Below are 12,394 nucleotides of genomic sequence, written 5' to 3'. Positions count from 1 at the left end.
ACAAGCTTTGGAAAACTCATGAGTGTCTCTGACCATAGTGGGCCAGTAAAAGTCACATTGCAGAATCTTACCCGTGGTCTTTTTAGTAAAAAAGTGACCACTATAGGCCTGAGAGTGACAGAAGGAGATGATACTTTCATGTTCATTGTTAGGCACACATCTCCTTAAGATTTGGTCTGGGTAATATTTAAATAAATACGGATCATCCCAGAAGAACTTACGAACCTCGACAAAGAATTTTTTTTCTTGTCTTGTGCAGTCTAATGTGTCAGTGTGACATCTGTGGTAAGATAATTAGCAATATAAGCAAACCAAGGCGAATGAGAGACTTTAAATAATTATTCATCTGGGAACTTGTCATTTATATGTGTCATCTCAAGGGAATCCAAGAAATCAAGGTGGGAAAGATGGTCAGCCACTACATTCTCTACTCCTTTTTTATCTTTTATTTCCAAATCCAATTATTGGAGTAAGACGATCCATCTTATCAAGCGGGGCTTAGCATCATTCTTAGAAAGAAGATACTTAAGTACTGCATGATCTGTGTAAATGACAATTTTGGATCTGATCAAGTAGGACCTAAATTTGTCCAAAGCAAACACTATGGCTAAGAGTTCCTTTTCCGTAGTCGAGTAGTTCACTTGGGCAGGATTTAGAGTTTTACTTGCATAATGAATAACATAGGGCTTCTTTTATTTATTCTGGCCTAAAACTGCCCCAATAGCATAGTCAGACGCGTCGCACATAAGTTCAAAAGGAAGGCTCCAGTCGGGTAGTTGCATGATAGGTGCAGTAGTTAACTTGCCCCTGAGCTTAATAAAAGCTTCCTGGCATTACTCAGTCCACTCGTATGGTGCATCTTTTTGAAGTAGATTACATAGAGGACAAGAGAGGTGACTAAAGTCCTTTATGAATCTTCTGTAAAACCCATCGTGTCCTAGGAAGGATTGCACATCTCGTATATTCTTGGGTGGGGGTAGTGTAAATGCTATTGTGTAAATCTAGCACCCGTAGTGTTGTCAAATTTTGTTGTGCCAAACCATTTAGTATTTTTATCATGCTTTGAGTTGAAGTGATTAAGTTTGTACATTTTAAAGTTCTTTGGATCTTCATCGAACTTACTTACATCTTGAAGTTGAAGTGTCTTTGAAGTTCATGATTTCAAGCTAAAATTTAAGAACTCAAGTTCAAGTTTGAAGTTTAACTACCGTACGCTAAAGACTCAAGAAGTCCAAGTGTAACTCAAGCTCAAGTTCAAGAGATTGAACTCAAGCTTCAGGTATCACAAGATATCAAGATTTGGAAGCGAATGATGTTTTATTTGTTCCTACTCACAAACAGGTTTGGATGACCCTAGATTGACCTTAGGTTGTGTCATTTTTATTACATATTTGATGTGGGTCATTTCATATGTTTATAGGTCATTTTCTCGACCAGTCCAAGGTTTGTTGATAATTTTCAGAATTTTTTATTGGACTCTCAACTAGTCATGGAGACTACTCGACCCGTCAAATGAATAGTGCTCGACCGGTCGTGCAGGCTCGACACAAAGTCCAACAAAATTTTTTGATCCCACTCGACTAGTCAAATAATGGTCTTATCTTATCATGCCAGAAAATTTAAAATTTTATTGGTCCTTCGACCAGTCGAACTGAACCTTAGACCAGTCAAGTGAACAGTATTTTCACCTATAAATAGAGCACGAATTTCAGAGTTTATTTATTCATTCAAAGCTAAATCAAGACACCACTCTGAGAGATAAGTTTATGAATTTATTAAGCTATTCTGTGCTCATTTTAGATTCTCTTTAATTAGCTTTTGTAATTTGATTTTGTGATCTTTATTCCAATCTTACATTAAGAAGGGATTTGTGATTTCCCCTTTCTTGAGATCAAAATCAAATCAAGCTAGCCCAAGTTGAATTAATTAAAAATTATTTTGAACTAGAACCGTTTCATCTATGAGACTGGACATTGAACATCTTCATCTACATTGGATCAGTTCTACCAGGCTTCTTCAAAAGAGAATTTCCAAATAAGTACATTTACATTTTGCATATTCTTTTTGGTTTTTGAGGTTATGTCAGAAAAATATCTTTTTGGTTTTGTCTATGGTGATTCAGAAAATCTCAGAGTGTGGGGTTTTTATGATTGTGTAAGCCCAATCAAAGACACAATTGTGAAGGTTTTAAGGTGAACCTTCAAAAACCTTTTTTCATATTGAACACTAATATCCCGAGGGAGTGGATATTATGAGTGAAGTAGTTGTGTGGCTATTTTCTAGCAGTTGGTGTATACACAAGTGAACCACTATAATTCCTAGTGTTATGGTGGATGATTGAATGTACTTATGTGTGTGAATGTTGTAATTTACTTTAAGCATTTGTGGTGAATGGTCTAATTTATTTTAAGCACTTGTGGGAATGTTGTAATAACTTAATTTATTTTATTTGCTATTTCCTTTGCCTCTTTATTGGTTTGGGTTTTTGATACTTACAAATGTTCTAGTAAAGTTGTCCTGCCATAAGCCTTTGGTTTTTAGTATTAGGTTGTCCTTAGAACTAAGTTTGTATCAACTTCTCAAGATTAGTACATTTGAGGTTGTTATTTACTTGTGCTTTTTTATTATTTGATTGTGCTATCTTTCTTTCAATTCTGCATTTATTTTTTAATTTGACATAGTCCTATTCACCCCCCCCCCCTCCCTCTAGGACGTATAGCTAGGCCTTTTTAGGTAGGTTAGAGATAAGATCAATTTAGCCTTATCTACCTTAATTCTCTTGGACGAGATGATGTGTCCAAGGACAATTCCCTTATGAACCATGAAGTGGAACTTTTCCAATTCATTACCAAGTTCTTTTTCTCGCATCACTTCAACACATTTTTTAAATTTTCCAAACATTCGTTAAAGGATGGACCAAAGACCAAAAAGTTATATATGAAGCCCTTTAAATATTGCCCCACCATGTTAGAAAAAAGACTCAACATGCATCACTGAAAAGTGGTGGGGGCATTACATAGCCCGAATGGCATCCTTCGGTAAGCAAAGGTGTTGTAAGGACATGTAAATGTGGTGTTTTTCTGATCTTCAAGGGCTATCTCGATCTAATTGTAGTCTGAATAACCATCAAGGAAGCAATAGTAAGAGTGACCAGTTAGTCTTTCCAAAATTTGATCGATAAAGGGCAAAGGAAATCGGTCCTTCCTCGTGACGGTATTCAACTTCCTATAGTTAATGCACATTCTCCAACCAATAGTGATCCTAGTTGGAATGAGTGCATTATTGGCATTGGCTACGATTGTGATTCCAGACTTCTTGGGAACCGCCTGAGTCAGACTCACCCATTGGCTATTGATATTGGGTATATGATACCTACATCCAAAAGCTTAAGAAACTTGGCTTTAATTACTTCCTTCATGTTTGGATTTAATTTACATTACGGTTGTCATGAGGTCTTCACATTATCCTTAAGATGAATGCGGTGAGTACAAATCAAAGGGTCAATTCCCTTGAGATCCGCAATCGACCATCCAAGGGCTCCTTTGTGCTCAATGAGAGTAGAGATGAGCATACTCTCTTGTTCTTGCTTAAGGTGAGAAGAAATCACCACTGGGTATGTCTCATCTTAACCTAAATAGACATATTTCAAATAAGAGGGCAAAGGTTTTAGGTCAAGCTTCGGTGCCTTGAGGTTAGACGGTAGAGGCACTACATCAGTTTGGGGCAATTCTTCGAATTGTAGCCTCCACCGGTTAACTTCAAGTACCGACACGGTATCCAGCATGGTCCCCATCTCCCTAATCATGTCATCATCAAAATCATGAGAGTGGGCCAGGCACGTCTCTAGAGGGTGAGAGGATAAGGTCAGAGTTGTTTTATCTTCCATAAAAGAGTCAATCATGTTAATGTCATGGAAATTATAATCTTCCTCTAACTGTTTGCCCGTATTAAAAAAGATATTCAACTCCAATGTCATATTTCTAAAAGACAAACTCATGACTCCATTCCTGTAATTGATGATTGTGTTTGAAGTGGCAAGGAAAGAACGTCCAAGAATGACGGGAATTTGAGTGCTCATGTCCACAATGGGTTGAGTATCCAGGATGATAAAATATACCGGGTAATAGAATTTGTCAACCTGGACCAACACATCCTCGATTATCCTTCTTGGTACACGACCTGAGTGATCAACAAGTTGTAATGTAGTTAGGGTAGGTTTTAATTCACCCAAACCTAGCTGTTCGTAACCGAGTAAGGAATCAAATTTACGCTCGCTCCTAAGTCAACAAGTGTGTGCTCAATTCAGTAGTTCCCAATTACACAAGCGATGTTGGGCTACTGGGATCTTTGTATTTCTGTGGCACACTTGCTTTATGATAGCACTCACTTTTTCAATTAAAAAATTTTCTTTTGAATATTTTACTGTCTTTTGGTCATACACAAGTCTTTCAAAAATTTGGCATATAAAGGTATTTGTTTAACCGCATCCAGTAGAGGGATGTTGACCTTCACTTGTTTCAGCACCTCTAGAATGTCCTGAGAGTTAGAGAGAGATTTTGGTGCAACCAACCGTAGGGGGAATAGGGCAATCGGCTTGCTTTGAAGTTCCGGTTCTAACTCTTGTATAGTGTTGCTAGGTCTATCAGTTTCATCTACTTCCGAGTCCTTAGACTTTTTAGCCCTTACCGGAATAGATTTGTTAATTATCTTCCCACTCCTAAGAGTGGTGATAGATTTAGCTTGCTCCATTTGATTTAAAGAGCTTGGATCACTTATTTCGTATTGCGGTTTAGGATTGGGTAAAGGTTGGGCTGGAAGAATCCCTTTTTCCCCAATTGAATTTTTTATCTCATGCCCTTGTATGGCCTTTGAAAGGTCTTGAAGGGTTTGTAATGTACTCTGAGTGATAAGCACTTGGTTTTGAATATGTTTCTAGACCGGATCCTTTTGAGGTTTCCCTTGATTCAAGAATTGGTTAGGGATTCCTTGAGGAGTAGCAGTTTGTCCATTCCTCCAATTAAAGTTCGGATGATTTCTCTAACTAGGATTGTATGTGTTAGAGATGGGTCCACTGAAAGGTCTTTGGTAGTTGTTTATGGCATTCGATTGCTCGTTTAATGCCTCTTGAAAAGCAGGTATCGTTGGGCAATTTTTAGTTGTATGTATGTTGCATGCATAGATACCACAAACAACTTCCTTAGCCTTATCCTTCTTAAGTTTCATGGCCTCAACCTTCCTTTTGAGACTGGCCACTTTAGTATTTATATCATCATCCTCTTTCAACAAGTATATCCCACCTCTCTCCCTTGCTTGAGTTGGCTTAGATGTGATGCTAGGTTTTGGGGTGATGTCCCATGATTGTGCGGTTTCAGCGAGTTTGTCAAAGTAATCCCACACCTCATTGACATTCTTGTTCATGTAATCCCCAATGCACATCATCTTGACAAATTAGCGCATGGAAGATGTCAGTCCATCGTGGAAGAAAGTTGTTATGTGCCACATCTCAAACTCGTGTTGTGAGCATAAACTGACGAGATCCTTGAACCGCTCCCAAAATTGGAAGAATTTTTCATCTTCCTTTTGGGCGAAGTTCATGATCGATTTCTTGATGGTGTCTGTCTTATCATATGGAAAGATTTATTTATGAACTTCTTCATCATGTCATTTCATGTGCCAATAGATAGCGGATGTAGTTAGTGCAACCACGTCTTAGCTTTCTCTTTCAAGGAGAAAGGAAAGAGTTTCAGCCTGACCGTGTCCTCAGACACGTTAGGAAAGTATAAAGTGGCTATAACCTCATCAAACTCTTGTAAGTGTAGGTATGGACTTTCAGATTCAAGTCCAAGGAACTTTGGAAGGAGTTGGATCACTCCAAGCTTGATATCCATGTTTCCTGTGTTTCCTAGAAAAACCATACATGAAGGTGTACTCACTCCCGCCGGTTGTAGATAATCTCAAAAAGTACGAGGCAGGGGTGCTTGATGCACCACATTCTCATCCTAGACCTCCTCAACCCTAGGTTGAGGTTGTCTTCCTGGTTGATTGACCAGTTGATTGGCAGTCATAACCTCAATTAACTCTGAGGATCTCAATTGGTGTCTAATCATGTGATGGATAGATAACCCCTCAACTAATCCGCCTTCACTCAAGAGGTGTCAAGTGTTGTCACAGACCCCCTTGAGCATGAAACACTCTCATCCCTCAATTTCAAAATCTAACCTAAACCTGAAAAAAAGAAAGAGGGAATAAGAATTCTGGAAAAAGAAATATAGAGGGAATTAGAAAGAAGTTACCAAATTAGAAGTTCTTAAATTAAGATCCTACAAACCAAAACAAAACAAGTCAGTTTTTAAAACAAAAATTCTGAAATTAGAAAGTTTCTAAAAAAAAAAAAAAAAATAGAAAGATGAGTTAGTTTCTAAAAATAATAATAATAAAACAACCTAGTTTCTAAAAACGAAAAAGGAAAGTTTCTAAAAACAAAAAATAGAAAGTTTCTAAAAAGAGGAGAAGTTAGTTTCTAAAATCGAATTAAGAAATTTTCTAAACCTAAAATTAGAAAGTAGTCTGTAAAAACAGAAAAAGAAAGTTTCTAAACCTAGAATTAGAAAGCTAAGTTAGTTTCTAAAATAATTCAGAAAAAACCCTGACCTTTAAAAATAGAAAGTGGAAAAACCCTAATCTTAACCTAACTCCAAAACTAGTTAATCTCAGAAAAACGCAATGTTAGTCCCCGGTAATGGCTCCACAAACTTGTACACAACCCCAAGTGTAGGGTCATGATGTAGTAGTAATCTCAGTGAGACCGATGTCGAATCCATAGGGACTGACTTGTGTGTCTTCTAAAAGTAACTAGAATTACAACTAGAAGAAGATGTAAATCTAAATCTAAATTAATTGAGAGAGTAATTTTGATTAAATTAATTAAAACTTGAGAATTCAAAGGTGGGAAACTAGGGTTTCCACGGATCCACTTCTAGGTTCTTAAGATGCTACCTTTCTTGATTCAAGGACACAACTAGAATCAAAGTCCTATCCTATCCAATTGGTAAGAAGAGATATTTCAGATCTCTTAACTTCTCATGGATCTAATCATTAATGGATGAGAGTTATGAGGATTTAGAAGTGATTCCATCACCTAACCATGCCTAGGAGACAAGGCAAACAATTTGATCTACCAATCCCACGACCAAACATAAGAGAATTGAGAAGGTTAGAAAGGATTTCATCATCCTACCATGTTCAAGGGATGATGGTGAACAACAGGATTTCCTAATTTCACAATCTTAATTCTAGAAAAAGAAGATATTTCAAGCTATTACAGATCTATTATAATTTGTCACAATAAACCATTAAAAACTAAAAATATTCCTTCATAATCAAACTACAATCCAAGAGAGTTCAATAAAACATGAATCAAAACAAAGAAAACATCCCAATCACACTACAAGCTTCACCTCTTAGCCCTAGCTAAGAGGTTTAGCCAACCATAGATATGATTGAACTAAAATCTCTTAATAAAAGCATAATAATGACTAAGGAAAGGGAAGAAAAACACTTGGTGATGGTTTGTCCACGCTTTTTCTCCACTCCGCAAACCCTAGAAGATGCTTAGGGATGCCCTCGGGACTCCTATTTATAATTGTGCATCACCTCCTTTCGCATCGAGTTGGAAATTTTCAGAAATTGCCTCAAATTTATGCAGTCCGCACAAAATCTGCATAACCCTCGACTAGTCGAGGCCAACCTTCGACTGGTCGAGGGTGACAGGAATTTAAAAGTTCATGTTTCTGGAGTTCGAGTCGAGGATTCTTCGATGAGTTAAGCAGGAGCCAGGACTAGTCGACCAGGAGCCTCGACTAGTCGAAGCGAAGCCAGGACTAGTCGAGGATCAAAGAAATTCACTTCAAAACTTCGATTCTCTTCATTCTTGACTTGGTTTTCTTGGATCTTTGGCATGTGAATTCTTCATTCTTGGTCTTCTAAGATCCAATCGTTGGCTTGGTGATTCTTGAGCATTAAATCCATGCTTTTAGCATCATTTTCAGTCCAAACTCTTAAATTTACTTTGCAATACAAACATTGTTAAAATAGAACACTAAGCATTATCATGTTCATAAAATCAAGTAATAAATGAGGTCCAATATTCAATATTTGACCCTCAATAGTCTAAAATCTTTGAACGTAGCTGCCCCTGAGGTCTTAGGAATCAGAGCTATAAAAGTAGCCCCAAGACCTTTAGACAGCTTAGATCTACATGGAATTCATTACAAAAGTCCGGCACATTTGCTTGAATAACCTCCTAGAAAGATTAAAAGAATATAATGGAAAATCCGTCAGGACCTGAGGCCTTATCATTGCCTAAGGCTTTAATAGCCTTCCTCACTTCTACTGCGGAGAAAGAGGCTTCGAGATGAATAGCTTCTTCTGGCGCAATACTGTCCATATGGAGGTTATCCAATCGAGGCCTACACCAGTTTTATCCCTAAAGCAGTGAGCCGAAATACACAATGGCCTCCTTCACAATGTTGTTTTTGTCTTCTAACTGCCTCCCATTAACCATAATACTAGTTATTTTATTAATTCTAGTATGCATATTAGCTATGTTGTGGAAGTAACTTGTGTTCTTGTCTCCCGCCTTTATCCATTTTGCTCAGGATTTTTGTTTCCAAGAAATTTCCTTTTCTAAGGCCCTCAGTAAAAGAGATTGGATTAGCTGAATTCTTTTGGCTAGCATTTCGGTGGACATGAAAGAGACTTCAGCTTCCCTGTCAATCCTTTGCAATTCTGAAAGGAGCGATTCTGATTCTAGTTCCCTTGCACGAAATTCCTTCTGCTTCCACTATTTCAAATTATTCTTCAGTTGTTTAAGTTTGGAAAATAATATGTACCCTGTAAAACCCTTCACTTAGAAACTAGCACTCGGAAATCATCTGATGAAAAACTTCAACTTTCAGCCAAGAGGAGTCTAACCTGAAAGGTTTTGGACCCTAATTCTGCTCATCGATAGAAAGAAGCATAGGACAATGGTTGGACATGACTCAAGGGAGAACCGACTGGGAGACCGATGGAAAGATGTCCAGCCACTCAGGAGAAATCAGAAATCTGTCTAAACACGAGAAAATAGGGGTAGCTCTCCCATTAGTCCATGTAAATCTGGAGCCAAGCAATGGAAGATTCACTAACTCCTGATCTTCTATCCAACATGAAAAGGAAGCCATCACAGGGGTGATTTTTCTCTCATGAGATTTTTCTTCTACAAATCTAGTGACATTGAATTCACCCACTATACAGGAAGGGCCAACAAAACTTTGTCTAATAGAGCTCAATTCCTCCCAGAAATCTATTCTTCTGGCAACTTGAGTAGGACCATACACTAAAGCTATGAGAAATTGGAGACTCGAAGCTATCTCTTGCAAAATAACTGAAACTGAGAAAGAGCCAATCTAGTTAGACTGCAAAGCCCACTTAGAAGATTTACAAGCCAGCAAGATACCTCCAGAGCTTCCTATGAAATCCAAAGCTATCCACTTTGCATCATTGGCCTTCCAGAGCGAACCCATAAGCCTATCATCGAAGTGGGGGACTTTGGTTTCCTGAAAGCAAATAATTTTCAGATTATTTCTGCTACAAAGATCTTTAATGAGTCTTCTTTTCTGCTTACACCCCACAACCCTAACATTCCAAGAGATTATCTTCATTGGGCTACTATCCTACCTCAAATACCCACCTCCCCAATGTTGACGTTGAGGGAGTTCAACCCTTAGGGATATGATGCAAGACGTTGCGGTTCTCTGTTGTTACATGACCTGGAGAGACGCTTTCGAGGAGATTTTGTGGCCAATAAGGGTCTTCCTCACGACTCAATGCACTGGAACAAGGTGATGAAATCCTCAGGGAAATCCCCAAAGGATAGGCCTAAAGATCTGCCGACGTGGCCAACTACGTCCCTGATCCATTTTTTTCATTGGATGGTATCAATCAACTTTGCCCTGTGGTCTTCCTCTGAATTCTTTAGAGTGAACCTTGTCTAGAGATCCTTTGGTGTACCAACTCAAAATTGCAGTGGCTCAGCTTCATGACTTTAGTGGTGGAATCTTCCTGAAATAACGTAAGGAGCCCGTAATCTGCCCAGTCCGAGAAGGATGATAGAGGGGATGAAAGAAGGGAAGTTGGAGAAGGCAAGTTTTCTAATTACGAGGAGGCATTATTGTATTCGACACTATTTACAACCTCCCACGATCAAACTACAGGATCAAACTGGAGGTTCTGATTCTTATCACTGATCATCTAAGGCGGAGTCGTCATCCGCCGCTGGAACATGCGAGAAGGAAAGGAAGATTTCCTACTCGGGTTGCAGGAGAGTGGAATGAGACAACGATCCGAGATTGGGTCCAGATGAACTTCTATTGTTACACTCTAGAAGGAAAAGGCAGAACCCAAAACCCAAGTGAGAGAGGACCTGAATAAGTCGAGTCATTTATTGGATCAGGTTCAGGTCCTGATCGCGCTAATGTTGAGGCTTCTACCAACCGTCCACGTGTCTCTGAGATAAGTCCGTTGCGACATGGAGCTGGTGAGTTTGAAAGTCTTGAGCCTTACGATGACATGAAGAGATCTCTTACGTTCGATTGGGAGAGGCAGTGTGACATGTTCCACATGCCTCGTGATGGTAAACCTGATCGAAAGCTACCTCTACACGTGTAACATTAATATCGATGGAGGATTCCATCGCCAATGGTTCTTTGACACGTGTCTCATGATGGGACTGATCTCTGCCATAACCATCAATAGTTACAGCTGGCGAGGGAGTACTGGGGTCCGGAGCACTGCAGGAGAATGGAGACCGTGCTCCTTCATTCTCAACGAACCTGTCCGTGGACGGAGGGATGGGTTCCTTGAGTCTCCAGAGGTTTCCCCATCTAGGAGCTAGATCATCCTTCATTTCCCTCTACAGCAACATCTTGATTTGTCTTCCTTCCACAAGGGCCTGGATATAGGTCAAAAGAGAGTCTCCCTTATTTCTGTGCACATAGACTACGGCCATAGCCATCTCCTTGCCAGTCTTAGTCCTGGGATCCAAATTGATGAAGGATCCAAGAACCAAAGCCGCTGATATGAGAAATTCATCTACCAGAGCTCAAGCGAGATTCCCCAGATAAGAATCGAAACATCTTCCCCTCCGAAGACAGAGAATTCTTCCCAAGATTACACTCTGTTTATTGGTCCGTCTTTGTGTAGAGCTCCTGCCATTATCAGAATACCCGGATTAAGGCACATGCATCTTTAATCCACAACTCATTGTATCCAATGGGTTTGATTAAATATTGCTCTGGTTTGATTCTATAACAACTATCAATCCCGCCTCTAACTTGAGAGATGGAGGCTCCCTCTCTGGTGGTAATAACCACTGAATCCTGCAATTCCTTCTTTGAGAGATCCAGGCGTTCCTAACTGATAGTCATAACATGAAGTGAGTCAATATCTTCAAGGCTTTCTTTGTCTATTTCCTTCTTCCATACTTTCTCTGTTCTGCTAGGGTTTTTAGGCTGTGTCATCTTCTCTGACCCTGCTGAATTAATTAAGGCTTCTTTGAAAGAAATAACTTTGGGGCGGGTTGGGTCTACACGTGTGAACTTCCTATGGATCCCCAAAGAATCCATGGAGACTTGAGGTGTGTTCCTTGTAGGTTTTCGAACTGGGCCAAACCTAGCTCTTTGAACTAATGGTGGAATCCCGCCAAATCATTCTCCATGGAGCATAAGAATAACTTTGGAGAGTTCATCCTCATGAGAGCAAAACCTCTGTATTGACCAGTTGATCCGTCTCTGGGCATAACCACCTCCATTATTGCCCCCGCTCGACCGAAAACTCTCGAGATATTGATTGGAAGCCATCCTTCTAAGAAACCTCTAACGAATAGAGTCGGGTAGTCGATGGTAGATCTCACTTTCTGAACTGGATAACCCCCTTTACCTTTGTTGTGCACCGATAACCCCCTTTACCTTTGTTGTGCACCACTTTAGTCCATTCTTCTGAAGCTTCCTTTCCGTGCATTTGATTCGAAAGTCCTGATTCGTCGTCGGAGTTCCTGGGTTCTTTTGATCTCACCATGTTCGTCTTCGTCTTCATCTTCATCATTGTACTGCTATCATTGCTTCGTCATCGTTCTCTTGACATTACTGCGGAATGCAACAAAACCATGTGGACTGATTACTAGCATATGTCTAGTTGTTGTGTTTCTTGCAAAACAATTTTCTTGAACACATAACAATGTCATCGAACTGCTTCACATTATTTTAACTAGGAGTATCATATGTGACAAACTAGGCAAAGAGGGGATACAAATAGAAAAGGGGACGATATCCGTAAGTGAGAGAGAAAAAGGAGAGAG

The 12,394-nt window shown here is 39.4% G+C and overlaps 1 non-coding gene across 1 annotated transcript; it reads left to right on the top strand.

Annotated features, from left to right (window-relative positions):
- The first annotated feature begins 5,506 nt into the window (after positions 1–5,506).
- LOC131250346 (small nucleolar RNA R71) lies at positions 5,507–5,613 on the top strand. The gene has a single exon (XR_009173266.1). It is a non-coding gene; the product is annotated as a small nucleolar RNA R71 (small nucleolar RNA).
- The last annotated feature ends 6,781 nt before the right edge of the window (positions 5,614–12,394 follow it).

Source organism: Magnolia sinica, chromosome 6 (genome assembly GCF_029962835.1).
Source record: "Magnolia sinica isolate HGM2019 chromosome 6, MsV1, whole genome shotgun sequence".
Lineage (NCBI taxonomy): Eukaryota > Viridiplantae > Streptophyta > Magnoliopsida > Magnoliales > Magnoliaceae > Magnolia > Magnolia sinica.
The sequence above is the reverse complement of the archived record's forward strand: the minus strand, read 5'-3'. Positions and strand labels throughout refer to the sequence as shown.